General features: G+C 36.2%; 1 pseudogene; it reads left to right on the forward strand.

The window, feature by feature from the left end:
* The window catches only part of LOC137235713 (uncharacterized), a 42040-nt pseudogene extending 26404 nt beyond the window's left edge, over positions 1-15636 (forward strand).
* Positions 15637-20413: the final 4777 nt, after the last annotated feature.

The raw sequence follows: 20413 nt of genomic DNA on the forward strand, positions 1-20413 counted from the left end.
TACTTATCTGAACTCGCTTTATCTTGGTATAAAAAATGGCCGAAATCCGACCATAACCACGCCCACTTTATCGATATCGAAAATTACGAAAAATTAAAAAAATGCCATAATTCTATACCAAATACGAAAAAAGGGATGAAACATGGTAACTGGATTGGTTTATTGACGCAAAATATAACTTTGGAAAAAACTTTGTAAAATGGGTGTGACACCTACCATATTAAGTAGAAGAAAATGAAAAAGTTCTACAAGGCGAAATCAACAGCCCTTGGAATCTTGGCAGGAATACTGTTAGTGTTATTGAATATATAAATAAATTAGCAGTACCCGACAGATGATTTTCTGGATCACCTGATCCACATTTGGTCGATATCGCGAGAACGCCTTCACATATACATCTAAGGGCCACTCGCTTTTAAAACCCTCATCAATACCTTTAATTTGATATCCATATCGTACAAACACATTCTAGAGTCAACCCTGGTCCACCCTAATGGCGATATCTCGAAAAGGCGTGCACCTATAGACCTAATGCCCACTCCCTCTTAAAATGCTCAGTAACACCTTTCGTTTGATACCCATATCGTAAAAACATTCTAGAGTCACCCCTGGCCCACCCTAATGGCGATATCTCAAAAAGGCGTCCACCTATAGACCTAATGTCCACTCCCTCTTAAAATGCTCAGTAACACCTTTACTTTGATACCCATATCGTACAAACATTCTAGAGTCACCCCTGGCCCACCCTAATGGCGATATCTCGAAAAGGCATCCACCTATAGACCTAGTGCCCACTCCCTCTTAAAATGCTCAGTAACACCTTTCGTTTGATACCCATATCGTAAAAACATTCTAGAGTCTCCCTTGGTCCACCTTTATGGCGATATCTCGAAAAGGCGTCCACCTATAGAACTAAGGATTGCTCCCTTTTAAAATACTCATTACCACCTTTCATTTGATACCCATATCGTACAAACACATTCCAGAGTCACCCCTGGCCCACCCTAATGGCGATATCTCGAAAAGGCGTCCACCTATGGACCTAATGTCCACTCCCTCTTAAAATGCTCAGTAACACCTTTCCTTTGATACCCATATCGTACAAACACATTCCAGAGTCACCCCTGGCCCACCCTAATGGCGATATCTCGAAAAGGCGTTCACCTATAGAACTAAAGCCCATTCCCTTTTAAAATACTCATTATCACCTTTCATTTGATACCCATATCGTACAAACACATTCTAGAGTCAGCCCTGGTCCACCTTTATGGCGATATCCCTAAATGGCGTCGATCCATAGAACTATGGCCTACTCTCTCTTAAAATACTCTTTAATACCTTCCATTTGATAGACATGTCATACAACCACATTCCAGGGTTACCCTAGGTTCATTTTCCTACATGGTGATTTTCCTTATTTTGTCTCCATAGCTCTCAACTGAGTATGTAATGTTCGGTTACACCCAACTTAGCCTTCCTTACTTGTTAGTGATAACTTTTGAATGGGAAATAATATTTACCCTCCGCCTTCGAACTAATAATACTTACACTAAAACAAGTTTTTTTATCCTTTTTCCCATAATTTTTGAACGCTATTCTACAGTCGTAGGTCAAACCAAAGTTTACCAAAATTTTTGGCACGTTTTTTGTTTTGGCTGGCACATTTTTTGTTCTGGCATCCGCTTCAGCTGGCGCGAGGGATTTATCTGTGATTGTTGCCAGCAACAACTAGAAGATAAATCCCTCGTGAGAGCGAAAATATGAGAGCGTAAACAAAAGATTCGTATCAATCTAATCTATGTTGAATGTCGACACAAACTAAATACAACACTGCTGTTTTGTCAATCATACCCCGCGACTATCAAATAAGCAAGCGTCAAGTGAAAAAATCAAAAATTTTTGATTTTCATCAACGCGTAGCCGACAACAAATACGTGTGTCAAGAAGCAACCCGACTGCACTAACACACACAAAACTCAGTCAATCTGGGTGTAAATCGCAGGAGGCTCATAATGTAATGAAAGATGCCGTCTTCCAGTGAGTTTTACAGCTCCGGCTCATGCTCAATTCTCACGGGAATGCTCTGGATCATTAAGAGACTTGAGAAGCAGATGTCGTGAAATTTTCGCACACGTGAAATGTGATAGGCAGATGTCACCGCTGTTTTCCATTTAACTCATACGGCGAAAGGCTAAGCAGCGACATCTATTTTTGAAAAAGTAGGTTTATTAAAGGCAGTGTTGCCAAACTAAAAAGAAGTAATTAACAAATTATCTGGCTCACAAATTGAACCAGACTTCTATCTGGATTTATCTGGCTCAAATCCTTCCCTTCAAAAACGCGAGTACTCCATAAATAATGTAAGGAATACTCCTTTGGGAGTATAGGAGTATTCCAAAACTAATCTGTATTCATACAAAAAATGTGCTCCAATTAACATTGCGATGTCCTAGGAGAGGAGTAGGTGATCCCACTCTCGCTTTGTTTGTGAGTATTCCATAGAGTACATACGTGAGAGTACTTTCCAAAGTACTTTTACTGTAGTACTAGGACCACCCACAGAGGATCATATGCCAAAGTACTATAGAGGAATTGTGTCGGAAAGAATTATCGGAGTGAATTTAATTTAAAATGAAAGTAAATGAAGTGGGAGAATTCAACTTTTATATTTTTTACTACGAATATTCTTATGTTATTTAGCATTTGCGTGAATACAGAAACTAATATTTCTCTATACTATAATATGCTGTTGCATTTTATCAGAGTTGCCATAGTAAAATTTTATTATCAGTTATTTGTATGCAATATTTTACTTTTGGCAACTCTGTTCGATCGTCATCGTGTCGTTATCACGGTCGTTAAAAAACGAGCAATGATCGGCTGATGGTGGTCCGCAAACGCATTGCAAAGGAGTATTGTTAGAGTACTCCAACATAGGTTGTCTAGTTCCAAAGACTGCTTACATACACTGTTGCGCGTATTCAGTAAACGTACTAATGGGCTCAAAGTTATCCATCTCAATGCGCAAAGCCTATATAAAAAGCTGGATGAATTGAGATTCATATCTGAGGGTTCTGATATAGATGTTATATGTATTTCCGAAACCCGGTTTTCTTCATGTCACAAAAATGATTTGGTGCAATTAAATGGATATCAACTTTTCAGGGCTGATAGACGTGGTCATGGTGGTGGTGTTGCTATATGTGTCAAAAGTAGTTTATTCTGTAAACTTTGCTGCAGTGCTAGTCCAAGTGATTCTGTCGAATATGTGTTCGTAGACGTGTTCTCTGTAAACAATGAAAGGCTTCTTATCGGCTGTGCATACAGACCTAATCGTGGAGTTGACTTCTCTGGCTTTATTGAATTTCTCGAGCCTCTACTTATAAGCTATGATAATATAATCATTGCTGGGGATTTCAACTTCAACCTTCTTGTCGACTCAACTCTAAAGCTAAGTATAGAGTCTCTTGGACTTTTTCCCACCAATTTAACTTCACCTACACACTTTACTGACTCAAATTCTTCTTTGCTGGATTTATTTTTTGTGAATGATCCCCTGAAATTGCTCCACTACCATAAATTTTCGGCATCTTGCTTTTCAAAACACGATCTGATATTTCTTAGTTACAACTTTCAAACGTCACACATCCAATGTTCCTTTACGTATCGTGATTTTAGAAGCATAGATTACAGTTCCCTTAATGCAGCGGTGGAGTCGGTCGAATGGAGCTTGATTCGTACGCTGACATCGGTCGATGATCAGGCAACATTCCTACAGAACCATATTATTAGGCTTTTCGACAACCATGTGCCAGTGAAACTCAAGGCTGCTGCACACAATAATACCCCTTGGTTTAGTGCCAATCTAATACACTTAATTCACCAGCGTAACCTTGCTTACTCACGATGGAAACAATACAAAACCCTGGAGGCTCACAACTGCTTCAAAGCAGCTAGGATCGCTGTAAACAAAGCCATTAGGTCAGCAAAGCAGAAATTTTAAAATAACAAGTTTAGTGCTGCTTTGAGTTCGAAGGAAACCTGGAAGTCGATTAAACATATTGGTATCGGAAAATCCAAATGTGATATTTCTGTCCTCCCTGATGTAGACATTAACGAGATAAATATAAATTTTGTAAATCTGCCAATCTCAACTGACAATATATGTTCTGACAATTATTGTATTCGCGCTAATGTTGATTGTGGTCCTCTTGAGTTTGCTAGTGTCGATGATTGTGATGTCGTTCAAGCCATTCTTTCAGTAAAGTCTAATGCTATGGGGTTCTATGGTATATGTCCGAAATTTTTAAAAATAATTCTTCCTAAAATCCTTCCTCACTTAACCTACTTGGTTAACTCTGTGCTGACGTCCTGTGTATTTCCCAAATGTTGGAAAGTTGCTAAGGTAATCCTAATCCCCAAGCAAAACAAGGAGTATAGACCTATAGCTATTCTGCCTTTCCTTTCCAAGGTCGTCGAACGAATTTTGCACTGCCAGATAAATACTTATGTGCAGGATTATAACCTTCTCACAGATTCCCAGTCTGGATTCAGGTCAAATCGTAGCTGTAAAACGGCGCTCCTATCGGTGATAGAGGATATTCGCGAACAAGTTGACAAAAATTTTACGGCTTTCCTGACTCTTCCCGACCATTCAAAAGCGTTTGACTCGTTCGACCACACCGTTCTCTGCAAGAAGCTGGACAACCTATTTAATTTCTCCAACTGTGCAACAGCCCTCATCAGATCGTATTTGGCCGACCGAACTCAGGCAGTAAGTGTTGGTAGCAGAAAGTCTGACTTCGTCAGTGTTTTAAGAGGAGTCCCACAAGGCTCAATCCTTGGTCCCCTGTTATTTTTTTTATATAAACGATTTGCCTGGTGTTCTCAAGTATTGTAATATTCACATTTATGCTGACGACGTACAATTGTATATGTGCTGTCCTAGTGATCGTACCAGTTCATGTATTAATAACTTAAATTACGATTTATGTCAAATTGGTACGTGGGCTTCTATGAACGGTTTATGTCTTAACCCTACGAAGTCGAAATGTATAGTCATTCATAGAAGGTCACTAGATAAAAGTGGAATGGAAAATTTAATTTTAGACAACACTATTATAGAATACGTTGACACGGCAAAAAATCTAGGTGTAGTTTTTAACAAAACCTTGACATGGAAAGATCACATCTTCCGCACAGTGGGAAAAGTGTATAAGATGCTTCGCACACTCTGGCTTACACAATATTTTACTCCGTTACATATTCTTCTACTAATATCAAAAGCGTACTTAATACCTACGCTGCTTTATGGTTGTGAGGTTTACTCTAATTGTGACTATGTATGTAATAGGAAACTTAATGTTGTTTATAACAACATTGCTAGATATGTCTATGGGTTGAAAAGACTTGACCACGTCTCTCAGCATGCTTACAGGTTGCTAAACATTTCTTTCGATAACCTTATTAAACTTAAAACGCTCACTACGCTACATAAATTAATATATATGAAGGAACCTGACTATTTGTATCGGAGGCTAAATTTTCTCCAGTTGTCTAGATCTGTTCTCCTTACCCACTTCAGACATCGTATGCTAATATCTGATCGCCAGTTCTTCATTACTTCCATACGTCTTTGGAACTCGCTCCCTTCTAGACTTATGCTTATAAGCAATGCTCTGCTCTTCAATAAAGAATTAACAAGTTTCTATAATAACCTAGACAATTAAAATACTGATTTCTTCTAACAAATGTACTCTATCATTCGTTTATTTTATTTATTTACTATTTATTAAATATATTATTTATTGTAACCTTTTCTTAGTCATAGTCATTAGCTTTAAGTTTAAGTTTAAATTGTTCCTATTTTATGCCTTTTACCAACTAGCACTGTAAAATAATTTTTGCTGGGATGAATTGCCTAATAAATACAAATACAAATACATGAAGAAAATGGAACACGTAATCCAACAATTGTTGCAGGGTTGTTGTTGCATTTACATGCAAAATCATTTATCTGGCTCAGGATTTTGCCACCGGATGATGGCAACAAGTTGGCGGAAGATTTGACAGCTGTCATATCGAACCCCCTTAGCTCCAGTGAGCTCCCGGTTGTATTTTGGAAGTACATGAGAAAGGGCAATAAAAGATTGGCCCTTTTTGGAATAGTACTTAAATTGATACTTTCTAAATAATCATAAAATACAGAAAGTGTACGTAGCTTGATTATTGAGCAATTTTATAATAAAAATTATGAAATGAAGATTGCTTTATTAAATTTTGAGACGTTTGCTTTTTCTACCTTTATCTGTATTCTATTCTTATTCGTAGGAATGGTCTCTGCTAAGAAGTGTGTTTACCTCAAGTGGTATACATCACCCTTTATCACTACTATATATATATTAGCTATTAGATATACTAGCCTTTACCCGCGGGCTCGTCCGCAAGGAGAAAATGAATACACCACCCACGTTAACCTGCTTATCAAGTTATTTATTTTAAAAAAATTGCCTGTCTAATATATTTCATTTTTGCAATAGAGTAAAAAAATAACTAAATGAGCTGATAATATGATAGGATCCCCAAATGATCGAAATTATCCAGAAAAAGCCACGCCGTGATACCAGATGGATCCCGAAAACTATCAAGAAATGATGCCTGAAGCATACCGAGAATGTCTCGAAATAACCTCGACGGGATCGGGATATATTCCCGAAAAGTCCCAAAATAACCACGACGGGATCCCGGACGAATCCTGAAAACCATTCAGACGGGATAAAAAGTATCCTATGTGCGTCTCCTGGTTCTAAGCTACCTCTCGCACCAATTTTCCGCCAAATCGGTTCATCCATTCTTGAGCTATAGTGTAACTAACACCACTTTCTTTTATATATATAAATAGATTTTTCACGGGCAAATTCAACGGTGAAAAAATATTCATTAAATGAAAAAAAATTGACGGTAAATATCACTATTTTTTTCAAACTGAATCGCATATCAAGTGAAGTGGAAAAAAATGTTTTCACTTCACCACTTCATTGAATTTGAACTGACCCCCTGTAGGGGAATTTTATTTTACTTAGTCCTATTTTTAGATTTCATTTCTGACGGCATTTTTTAATGAATAAATATCAATTAGAAATCTGTTTCTTAATATCCGCAATACAACTGACCTTAATTCAAAGACGAAACATACACATTTCTCTAGTTCTGCAAATAAATAAAATCCTTTTCTGAATTTTATAATAGAAAAGTCAGAGCAAAACAAATCTGGAGAAAAAAGTGATGCCGTTGCTATTTTTTAAACAAAATTTGGTGTGTGTTGTTTTAGTACACTTTTTCCATTGAATAAAATAGGAGTTTTGTAAAGCAACACCATTCTTATTTCTAAGGGCGTTCAAGATGGCGGCGTTATAGCGAGAAACTGCTTACATCCGCTACCTTCTATAATTCCATCATGGAGATGGAATGGTTCATTATGGTATGGTTCAATACGAGGTGAGTACTTGTGAATCGAAAACTCTGAACACTGACTAAGGCAAAATTTGCATATGGCAACAATCGGTTTGACATTTCTGAGCAGATCTGAAAACATATTTTTAACTAAACTTTTGCTGTTAATTTGCAATTTCCATAAGGATTAACAATTTCAAGTTGTTTAAAGGAATTTTTATATTTAAATAACACTGAATACAAGCACAAATAATTACACCTAATAAAAATTGGCTGCATGGTGCATAAAAAAAATAAGTATGTTCGAGTTTTTCTAGAATTTGCGAAATACAATTAATTGCAAAGTGTTTTTTTTTAAATCGACTGCTGAGTTCACCTAACTCGGCTGAACGCCCCATTTCAGATCTTTTTTCATAAACATCCTAGCTCACGTCAAAGCATAGAATTAATGCTAAGATAGAGCGTTCTCGGAACGGCAGCGGAGATATGGTGATATTTCAATAAGCAGTCCAAATGGCAATATTTCTCTTTGTGTTATTTACAAATAAATAATAAAAAATATAACTGCGTTTAAAATAAAAAAACTTTGGCTGTATTCATTTCAGATGTGACGCATGCAAATGCCTTAGGTTGTGAGATCAAACTTTAAACATAGCTTTAAAGTTCCCCCGTTTATGAATAGAACATGATACAAAAAGGAACTACCGATATAAAGCCCGGTTTTTCAGAACAAGTTCAACTCAATTTGTCAATTAAACTACGTTTAAACTTATTCTGCAGTTTTTCAGTCGACTTTAACTGAAGTTTAAGCTAAGCTTAAGCGGCCGCTCTGCCAGGGTTAAACTCTAGTTAACCTATTAGTTATTTGCGTTCATACGAAATGGCGTCATATACCCAACAAGCATTTGGGCTTGAGTACCCTTAGAGCTCATGTTTATAACTAGGCATACTTCTAAAATCTCAAAAGTTGTTTCGAAACAGTGGCTCAACTCGAGAATCATAGCGCACTCAGCAAAAGAGGGAACCTTTTATAAAGCAAAATATGCTATTACTTAAGTTGAAAAAATGTAATTAACAACTTGCGGTTCTCTAACTGGACTCAAATGTATGATTCAATGATGTTGATGTAGGATCTTCGGTGTGGCAGGCCGAGCACGCTACCATCACACCACGGCGTCCGCCTATATAATTTATTCCTGATTAATTACGCTTCATTACTGCTATCAACCAAGTGTTTATTTCTAACAATAAACAGCTGTTGGTTTTGGTGGTTGTAGCGGCAGCCTGTGGGTTAATGCGATGGTAAGGATGTTCAAACATTTACGTATGTATCTGGGTGCATATACCAGCATAGCTACGTTTACATGTGTTAGTAACTGGTAGGAAGCAAACACATGGATAGATGTTCGAACATGAATCTGTTAGTATACGTGAAGTTAGTATACGTGAAGTTAGTTCGTGAAAGTTTATATCCGTCGTTTCCCGCCAAAATAGGATTGTATGTATTGGTGTCTTTCGTTCTTGAGTGAAAGTGGTGAGAAAGAAAGGCTTTTGATTTATGGGGTACGACCACCAAACGATTGCAGAGAATGTCTCAAGAAAGAAAAGTTGACTTAAGTGAGTGCGGACGCAAGTTTTAATTATGTATATATTTTTTTTTTTCGGAAAAAAAAGTTCGCGTTTTTTTCATAAAACCGTGCTAACGGGTAATTTAGCGGAATCCCAAGGAGGAACCGGGATCCCATACCCTGCTTGACAACAGCCCCAGGTGAGTCCAGTGAAACCCCTTTCCCCCAGTCCATGGTGCATGTGGACTAATAGTAATAATTAAAAAAAAAATGTTAAATGTGAAAATTAATTTAAATAAAATTACATACCTACAATCAATAAAATTTAGTGAAATAAATGAAATTATATACAAAGATAAAATTAAGTAAAAAAATAAAATAAAATAATGAAAGTTAAAAGTAAAATTAAATTAAAATAAATTAGCTAAAATTATAAAATAAAATAAGATATAAAACTAATTAAAATAAAATAACATACATAGATACGTAAAGTGATAAATTTGAGTAAAATCTAATACCTAGATAACCTTAAATATATAGATAAAAAAAATCAAATAAATAAATAAAATGACATAACTAGATGAAATTCAATAAATATAGTGAGTCCACATGCACCCTAATGTATCTTTCTCGTTCGCCAGGACCCTAGTCCCTAATATTCTTCCCTCTGCACATTTAGATTGCTGCGCAAAAATATGAAGTTGCCGCCATCACGAGCCACAAACGCAAAAATAAGGCGAGGTAGTATTAAAATTAAAGGAACTTGCCACACCAGCCACCAACACAGTCTAAACACACAAAAGCGGGGTAGTATTTCATATAGAGGAAGGGGAAGCATACAGACGGTGCCAGGCTATACGTCAAGGGAGTAAAGGGGCATCTGAGCGCTCCTGTCCTGGTACCGCAATCATTACACTTGAGCATAGCCTGGAGGAACACTAATTGGAGTAGAAAAGTAAGCCCGAGGAGAGAGGCCAAGAAGGGAGCAGAGTTATCCGTGCGCCGCTGCCGGAATCTATATTGTTTTTTTTATATTGTATTTGAATTTTGTTGAACTTAGCTGATATTGTTTTAGTTAGTTTTAATCACGATTTCATTACGTGAGTTTGATTAGTTCAAATTTTAAATTTAGCCTGTTAAGGTAATTTAACTGGAGTCTAAATCTATTCAATTTCCTTGTGAGTTTTTTTACTTTTATGAATTTATTTTGTTCTTGAAACCTGTGTAATTGTTAATATTTCTCCTGTTGCGTTCCGTTTCCTTACTCCTGCCCACCGTTTTTGCTATCTTTTCAACAGTCCACCTGTTACTTATTTACCTATTATTCCTTACCTTACTTTCTTGCCTATCGTCCCACATTCAACCTTTGCTTGGTCTTTTTGTTCGCTTCAATACCTAATTTCTTATATTTTGCTTTCTGGCTCATGACTTTTTTACTTTTTAACCTTTTTCCCGTTTTTATACATTTCATGAAAATGAAATGGTATATTAATTTCGTCACGAAACCCAAAATTGTAAGTCCTTAAAGGAAAATAGATAGATGCACCATTAAATATACCGAAATAATCAGGTTAAAGAGCTGAGTTGATTTAGCCATGTCCGTCTGGCCATCTGTCCGTCTGTCTGTTTGTATGCAAACTAGTCCCTCAATTTTTGAGATATCTTGATAAAATTTGGTGAGCGGGTGTATTTGGGTGTCCGATTAGACATTTGTCGGAACCGGCCGGATCGGAACACTATAGCATATATCCTCCATACAACCGATTTTTCAGAAAAAGAGGATTTTTGTAATATCTTACTCAATTTAACAGATTGAAGCTTCAAACTTCACCATATACTTTCGTATATTGCACATATTGTTGCCTGAAAAAATTGATGAGATCGGTAGTATATATAGTATATATCCCCAACAAACGATTGTTCAGATAAGAAACTTTTCGTAATTACTGCCCTATTTTAAGAGCTAGAGGATTCAAATTTCAACGAATGCTTACGTATATAGCATATATTGTTGTCTGAAAAAATCATACAGATCAGTGGTATACATAGTAAATATATGGTGGTATATATAGAATATATATATATAGTATATATATATATATATATATTTTCGCAATTTAACCCCATTTTAACAGCTAGAAGCTTCAAATTTCACCGAATGCTTACGTATATGGCATATATTTTGTGTCTGAAAAAATCATAGAGATCGGTTGTATATATAGTCTATATCTTATACAACCGATTGTTCAGATAAGAAACTTTTCGTAATTACTGCCCTATTTTAAGAGCTAGAGGATTCAAATTTCAACGAATGCTTACGTATATAGCATATATTGTTGTCTGAAAAAATCATACAGATCAGTGGTATATATAGTATATATATGGTGGTATATATAGAATATATATATATAGTATATATATATTTTTTTTTTCGCAATTTTAGCCCATTTTAACAGCTAGAAGCTTCAAATTTCACCGAATGCTTACGTATATGGCATATATTTTGTGTCTGAAAAAATCATAGAGATCGGTTGTGTATATAGTATATATCTCATACAACCGATTGTTCAGATAAGAAACTTTTCGGAATTTCTACCCCATTTTTACAGCTAGAAGCTTCAAATTTCACCGATTACTTACGTAAGTATATAGTATACATTGTTGTCTGAAAAAATCATAGAGATCGGTGGTATATATATTATATACTTTATATAAACTGTCATTTTCAACTGTCAATTTCACCGATTGCTTACGTAAGTATATAGTATACATTGTTGTTTAAAAAAATCATAGAGATCGGTGATATATATAATATATATATGATGGTATATATAGTATATATAATTTTTTTTTTGCAATTTCGGCCCCATTTTAACAGCTAGAAGCTTCAAATTTCACCAAATGCTTACGTATATAGCATATATTGATGTCTGAAAAAATCATTGAGATCGGTGGTATACATAGTATATATCTCATACAACCGATTGTTCAGATAAGAAACTTTGCGCAATTTCTGCCCCGTTTTAACAGCTAGAAGCTTCAAATTTCACGAAATGCTTACGTATATAGCATATATTGTTGTCGGAAAAAATCATAGAGATCGGTGGTATATATATTATATACTTCATATAAACTGTAATTTTTGCCCCTTTTTAACGGATAGAAGCTTCAAAATTCATCAAATTTCATCAAATAGTTACGTTTACGTCATATATTTTTGAAATACGTGATTCGTTTTCATAGTTTTTACATGCAGACCACAAAAAACGTGAAGCTTTTTATCCTCACACAAAGTGCCTACCTATTTTTATACCTTTTATGAAAATGAAATGGTATATTAATTTCGTCACGAAACCCAAAATTGTAAGTCCTTAAAGGAAAATAGATAGACCCACCATTAAGTATACCGAAATAATCAGGTTGAAGAGCTGAGTTGATTTAGCCATGTCGGTCTGTCCGTCTGTCTGTTTGTATGCAAACTCGTCCCTCAATTTTTGAGAAATCTTGATAAAATTCGGTGAGCAGGTGTATTTGGGTGTCCGATTAGACATTTGTCGGAACCGGCCGGATCAGACCACTATAGCATACAACCGATTTTTCAGAAAAAGAGGATTTTTGTAATATCTTACTCAATTTAACAGATTGAAGCTTCAAACTTCACCACATACTTTCGTATATTGCACATATTGTTGCCTGAAAAAATTGATGAGATCGGTAGTATATATAGTATATATCCCCCACAACCGATTGTTCAGATAAGAAACTTTTCGTAATTACTGCCCTATTTTAAGAGCTACAGGATTCACATTTCAACGAATGCTTACGTATATAGCATATATTGTTGTCTGAAAAAATCATACAGATCGGTGGTATATATAGTATATATATGGCTGCTACTGCTGGTGTCGGCACCTTAAGCCCCTGGTGGCAAGTTGAACGCAGTGCACCAAAGCATTGCTGACGTAAAAAGGTTCAGGATTTAATATTTGAGCAAACGTTAGAAGCATTTACCGATTCGTCGTGAGTTCTTAACTATGTTATGTTATGCTATGTTACTTTATGTTACTTAATTTATTTCTTACTAAACCCTTTTATTACATTTTTTGATGTTTTGCACAGTTTCATACAAGCTTTTCCTGTTTCAACAACAAGGATTTATGTATACAATTTCTATTTCTATTGTTAGCTAAGAAATAATACATTCAACTTATCTTTCATAATTTTATATAGAAGGGGCTTTCCGTGCCAAGGCATTTCAGCGATTAATTGCATCAAAGATTTCGGTGAAGTTCGGACATTCGAAAAACGTTTTTATTTATTTATCTATATGAAACGGTTGTGCATTGGACTCGGTCTCCATGCCAATTAAAAAAGTTGCAAAAGATCACTTCTAAATTTGAAGAAACCACTTTATCCTTGAAAATTGAGTCAAAGTATTTTTTTTTTTGTTTGTTTTTTTAGAAATGGTTATTTGACATGCGATTTTTAGAATAGAGACGTCATTATGTCTTGGGAACTCTTTAATTCCTTCTAATGTCTTCGGTAGAATGTTTCGACGTTTCCACTTATTGTCATGTTTATAGTTTGATAAGCCTAGAAGACAATAAAAAAGTGGATGCATTACCAACAACACTGACAGCAAATCATTAAATCTTCATCCGTAACTCTTCCTGAAACCTTTTCCCTCGTATACTCCCACCTTGCATAATTCACAGTTTCGATTTTATATCTATCAACAGTGACATGCCTGCCAAAACGCAAATGCGCTGACACTTTGCTTGACGACAGCAGATACTTCGTTTTGTCCTCCTCCTCGTTCGCCATCAAAACTATATTTTCCAGTTCAAAGTAGAACTTTAGGCCGATTATGTTAATGTCATCATCATATTGCTAAGTTGTTGTTTAATTTTCTCTAGCATCGGCTCCGACAGGTCCTTGCCATGTCTGTCTGACCTTGTAGAAGGTCCAATAAGCGTATTAACGGTGAGTTTGAGTCCTTCGAACAATACGGAGCGAAGATCCCGGGTTCACGCCCGGACAAAAGCAACATCAAAATTTTAGAAACAAGTTTTTTCAATTAGAAGACAATTTTTCTAAAGCGGTCGCCCCTCGGCAGTGTTTTCGCAAGCACTCCGATGTACTTCTGTCATGAAAGCTCTCAGTGAAAACTCATCTGCCTTGCAGATGCCGTTCGGAGTTGGCATAAATTAAGTAGGTCCCGTCCCGCCAAATTGTAAGCAAAATTAAAAAAAAGGTGCACGACTTTAATTGGAAGAAAAGCTCTTCCAAAAATCTCTTCGGAGGTTGTCGCGCTTATATGCTTCTTTCTCTCCATAAATGCTTGGTTGCAGATGAATGAGTTATTAACGAATTTCGTCTTTAAGCGGATAGTGCGGTGACCTTCGCCCACATAAATATTTAATATCTTAGCTGCCATTTCGAAAGCACCCTATCTCAGTCAGCAATTGTCAGGTGAGATAGTGTGTTCACAATGAAAAACTGAAAGAGGCGGTGTTCTTCAATAAAATTCTGCGATAGGGTGCTGCGTCGATATCTAAAGCCTTTTTCGGGAAATAAGCTGCGCACATTACAATATTAAAAAACTCGTATTTATGGCTCAAGAGGAAGCGGGAGCAGGGAATATGAAATATAAGGAATTGAATAAGGAGAGCGAGATAATAAGGGAAAGGGGGAGCGAGAGAAAGGATTATAAGTATAAAGCCAGTGATAAGGAGGATTATTCGAAGTGGGAGAAATGGAAAAGTAGGGGAGAAAAAATATAGTAAGCTACAAAAACTTCTCCCAGATGTTTAAAAAAACCCGAAATGTTGAATTATTCAGTGGGCTCAACCGGTCGGATTTATTCGTGTCTCAGGGTGTATCAATAATATTGACTTAACTCTAGTTTTCAAGCCTATAGTAGACTAAGAAGCCACATTTATCAACTGCTTTTGGCGTTGCTGTGCATACGTCTCGAAACTTTCGCAAACCTTATTTGAGTTAATTTCTTACTTATTCATTCATTCTCTCACAATTTCGTAAAGGCAAAAAAGATTCGGGATTCCTTCGGATTGGTTATTTGAATGTCCGAGTGAAGAATACAACGGAAGCGTTCAGCAACTTCTTGGTAGTGGGCAATGGGTATATACTCTCTCACGCGGAATGGCAAATCGTCATCACCAGCGATCTCACCGACACCATCTACAAGGTCGTCGTCATCTTCCACAAAGTGGTAGGACTATGCGGAATCCGATGATGATGAAGACTAAACCATCAGGGTTTGGAACGTCACACCATCACAAAGGTAGCAACAGTAGTAATAGTAAACTATTGGGTCGCGTGCCAGTATTGCTGTTAATATGAATAACGTTCCTCGGTAACATCGTCCATCTCCACAGATTCATCACGTGGTTCTATTTCTTCAACAAATTCTAGTACGAATTTTATTGCGGTCTATAGTAGTACCCCAACAACACCAAATCAACAACGTGCACCTAGCGGGCGTGTACAGTCGGATATGATAATGAGTGGTCGTACATCGATGAGCAGTGGTAATTTACAATCTTCGCTCTTGAAGTATACATGCAAAGGTTCATACATCTTGATATGTAAATAATGTACTAAGTGGCTCAATTAACTATAATGATGTTCCGTGTATATGTGTATGAACTAATTATATATACTACTAGAAGACCCGGCAGACGTTGTCCTGCCCTAAATTTGGCCTATCTGCATACATTTTAATAAGCTTTTTCCGTCTGGCTCTGCCCTCCCCCCTCTCACTTTTTCCTAATACTTTTATTCACTCCTCCCTCCGTCTTTTTCGCTTCACCTATCTCCATCTTCGTCTCATTCTGTCTCTTTCTCAATCTCCTTCTCTCTTTTCTATTCTCTCAATTTATTCTCATTCTTATCCTCTACACAACTAAAGACTCTCCCGAATTAAAAAAAATGTCATAGTACCTCAAAATCGCGGCCCCCTCAGGGGCTCTAGGGACTCCCTTTGGGTCGACGGGGGGGTAAAGTTACAAGGTCGGTTCTGCCGATGGTACCCCCCACCCCCTGCCCCCGGCCTATTGGGCAGCCCTAACACATATTCCAGGGACTCCCTTTGGTCGACGGGGGGTAAAGTTACAAGGTCGGTCCTGCCGATGGTACTTAACCTACCGGCCTATTGGGCAACCCTAATATTTTGTCATCATCTCATCTGAGTAAGACGGGGCTCACCCCATCCACCACCATCTCTCTCTCTCTCTCTCTCCTGGATTCAAGGTTGTGGATATTTTAGCCTGAGAGCCGCGTGTGTGTGTGTGTTCGAAATCAAAGCACTAATTTACTGTGTATTTATTTAGGTGGGGGAAGTGGGACCTCCATCCGACTCTGGATTGACTTGAGCATACCTCAGCCTTTGACCAAACCCACCTCGTAACGGTTTATAACTCAACTAAGTTGGATTTTAATTAAAACAACTCAACTCCGTTTGGTATTACACGTTATTCAGTTGAAGTTGAATTGATGTTGCCAACCTTAAAAGAGATGATTTGACAGATAAATTAACAGCTGATCAATTTGTGGCGGAAATTTTTGCATTTTCAAAAGTGTTTTTTTTTACTAATACCAAAATGATATTAGCTTAGATTTACATATTTTATAACGACGAAAATGTTGGTGACAAAATTGCTATGTCACGAATACCGAAAAAATTCGCTTGATCATTCCAATCCCTTGGAACTACTAAGCACCAAGTAAGAAAACGCGACAAATGATGAGCTCCTAATAAAGTTATTTTGCAGATTTGTAAGTTATTTTCGGTTAAGTAATGAAGCATTTTGCTCCTTAAAATTATGCACTACACTCCGACTCTCTTGAAAGATAAAAAATTTTCAATGGTCATGGGTCCAAAACGCATCTTTTAACACCCCTTCCGATAATTTTGGACGAGTTTTAGCAGTTGTGAGCTAAAGTAAAGAATTACCAAATTTTAGCTCGTTCAAAATATATTTACGAAAAACCGAAAAATAACCCCGGAGGTGGGATCCATAGTATTTTTACGCAGAACACCTTTCTGCATTGGCGGCCTTTGGCCGCGCTTATAAAAAATTACCCTGGGTAGCTTCAACACCGGTTTGGAGACCAAAACTATATCCGCTCAAAACACTTATGTTCACAATTTTTTTGTGGGTACGACACCATTACAACAACCACATGAAAATCGCCAACTTCAAATATCTCCGGACACAGATAAAATTTTTCTGGTAAAAGTCTAGTTGAGGGGTCGACTGCTAGTACGCGTAAAAAATATCGGGAGAAGTGTCAGAAGACGCGTATTGACCTCGAAAACAATACTCCGAAGGCGGAAAAGAAAAATTGTATCTCTGTCCGGAGATATTTGCAGTTGAAGTTGGCGATTTTCATGTGGTTGTTGTTGTACCCACAAAAAAAAATATAATAATAATAATAACACAATACAGGGAGTTGATTAAACAAGTAAGGAAGTCTAAGTTCGGGTGAACCCGAACATTACATACACAGCTTTACACTTGAAATGCTATTGTTGTTTGTGTTGTGTACTTAATAGTGTTACAAGGCTGCGTATTAATACATATACATATGGTTCTATTCTGAACTAATTTTCGTTTAAATGAAGCAAAGAGGATACAAAGGCTAACACCGATGACCTTGAGCGGGTAATAATGCAGTTTTCCTTCAGATATGGGGATTTTCCTACTGTTTATTTTAAAATAAAGATATAACAGAACAATAAACATAAACACACAAGTGCCGTTGTACTAAAAAGCGTTATTACAAAAAAAGGGATGGTAGGGGCGGTGCGAAGGTTCCGATCGTGGAGGGGTGAATCTTACTGGTATGCCGACTGATCTCAAAAAATTGCCGACTCTTTGTATAGTAATAATAATGGATTAAAAATGAATTCATGTGAGTGTGTATCCGAGGGTACTTAAGAATTTTAGCGTATTTGGAAAACTAAAAGGCCTCTTACACGATATTTATTTGTTATATATATATGTCACTTTTTACGTATGAAAAGCAACATACCGTGTAAACGCAAAATAAATTTTCTTTTGTACAAGTCAGGAAACTTCACATACGAAATAGAAACGTTTCTATTTTTATCTGACACATAACTAGAATATGCTGTTCTTTAATTTGTGGACTTAAATTTTTTTTGGATTTATTTATTTATTGGGAGAAAGAAAGCAGCCAAACTGAACTGCTAAAATCGTTGGAAGTCATAAGACATTACGTGAGTGTAGAAAAAGTGGCAGTATAAAATGTTTGAAGAAGATAAAACAAAGTAATTTCAATGGGCGCTTATGTTCAGCGAAGAAATCTGATTGTTCTTTATTCAGAAATACTTTCTCTTTTATAGTAAAATGACTTACAATACTATTACAATATTTGCATACAATACTTACACACCAAGAATAATTACATTCTATTTCTATATACTTAACTATGTAAAAATATTTGGGCAGTCGCATTGACAAACCGACGCTGTCGATCAATCATGCTGATCGATACGTGAGCTGGTCAGTGTGACGCATACGGGTTAAACAACTGTAAACGGATACGGCTTCCCGCTGGGTTCAATATAACTTATCTATGCCGCTATGACTATGACGCTATGAGTTATTTGCGTGTGGTCGAAAGTGAAATTCATTTGGTTGTGCATTACAAACTAGACTCATTCTGGCATTTACATAAATACAAATACCTTGTCTTGTGGTAATGCCACAGCAGGTAAGATGTACAAACCATATCGTGTACAAAAACCTTAAATAAACATGAAACAATTTCTGACAAAATCGCAATATGTTACCGAATGAATTAAAAATTACAGTGATTGTTTACTCTTCTTTTATTTTCGTCATATAAAATGTTTTACAAAATTAAATACATACTAAAAAGATACCATTTTCACAAGAATCAAAATAATTTTAGAAAGAAAATTTTTACACGAGAAATGGAAAAATTAAATTCAAATTTTGACTCTGCGATGTTTTAGTAAGGAGCATTTTTGAAAAACTTCACAAAGGTCAATTTCATGTACTTTATCTTTTGAAGAGAAGAGTAGCATCAACGAATTTAAACGATCATCTCCCATTGTTGTGTGCAAATGGTCGAAAACTATTTTCAATTTACTGAAGGAACGTTCACACGATGCTGACGTCAAAGGAACAGTCAAAATATAACGAACCAGTTTGTATGCTAAGGGGGTAATTCGTTTTAACTTCAATGCTACCGTGGAAATATCTTCGAACGATTTATAACCTTGACAACAGTCAAAAAGATTTTGTAACTCACAAAGCAAACATTCGATATCTTCCTTGAAGAATCCGGGTTCCAATTGTACAATAGAGTTTATCAAATCCATCGTAAAATTGTTTCTGTCTGCTGGAATTCTAAACATTTCCTGAATGGGTTTGAACGTTGACAAACTTTCTTGTAACTTTTCTTGGATGCATCTTGTGAAAACTTGAAGGACAATTTTAAATTCTTTTCTATAAAATGTTTCAAATTAGAAAATTGTAGCAGATTCCAGATTTTCGTAAAATTTTTTTGGTACACGTCGCGTTGTGATGCTTTGAAAAGTCCTTTTCGGGGCTTCTCTGCCACTTTCGAGCAAAGGATACCGAACTCGCAATTAAATCGTTAATTTGAATATCATCGTTCATCTGCTGAAATGACGCTGATGTGCTTTGAATCAACAATAATGCATCGATGATGTTTAATTCTTCAGCTTCCAAACTTTCTGTCAAATTTTTAACTTTGAACATTACATTTTTGCAAAAAAATAAAGAGCTTATAAAATCGAAATCCAAAAATTTTTTTAACAAGCCTGAAGCTAGCGTACGTGAATTGCTGTCAACATTTTCGGAATCTTTCTTTCTAATTTCAAGAGCATGAATGATGCATTCGAAAGAAATCCATACAGCTTTGACTGTTTCTGCCCGAGCAGTCCATCGTGTTTTTTACAAATTCTTCAACTGCAATGAATTTTCAATATTACGTAACTCTTCACGCAAACTCATGAAACGTTTCGTACTTCCAGAAGAAAAAAAACGTACAAAGCTTCTAAAACATTGAAAAATTCTTTAATCAAACAGCTTGCATTGCATTATGCTTCTACAAATATGTTGATTCTATGAACATGACATGGAATATAGGGAACACGTTTTTCACATTTTTCCGATAATTTTTGCTGCCTGCCTTTAAACTTTCCAGACATGTTTTTTGCAAAATCATACGATTGAAAAACAATGTTTTTTGTGGAAATTCCCATCGAATGAAGAGTTGTTACAATTTTTCCTGATTTTTTAGTCTGGACATTATCCATCTTCAAAACCCCTTCAACAGGTACAATTCCTTTA

Source organism: Eurosta solidaginis, unplaced genomic scaffold (genome assembly GCF_040869045.1).
Source record: "Eurosta solidaginis isolate ZX-2024a unplaced genomic scaffold, ASM4086904v1 ctg00001056.1, whole genome shotgun sequence".
In the NCBI taxonomy this organism is placed as follows: Eukaryota; Metazoa; Arthropoda; class Insecta; order Diptera; family Tephritidae; genus Eurosta; species Eurosta solidaginis.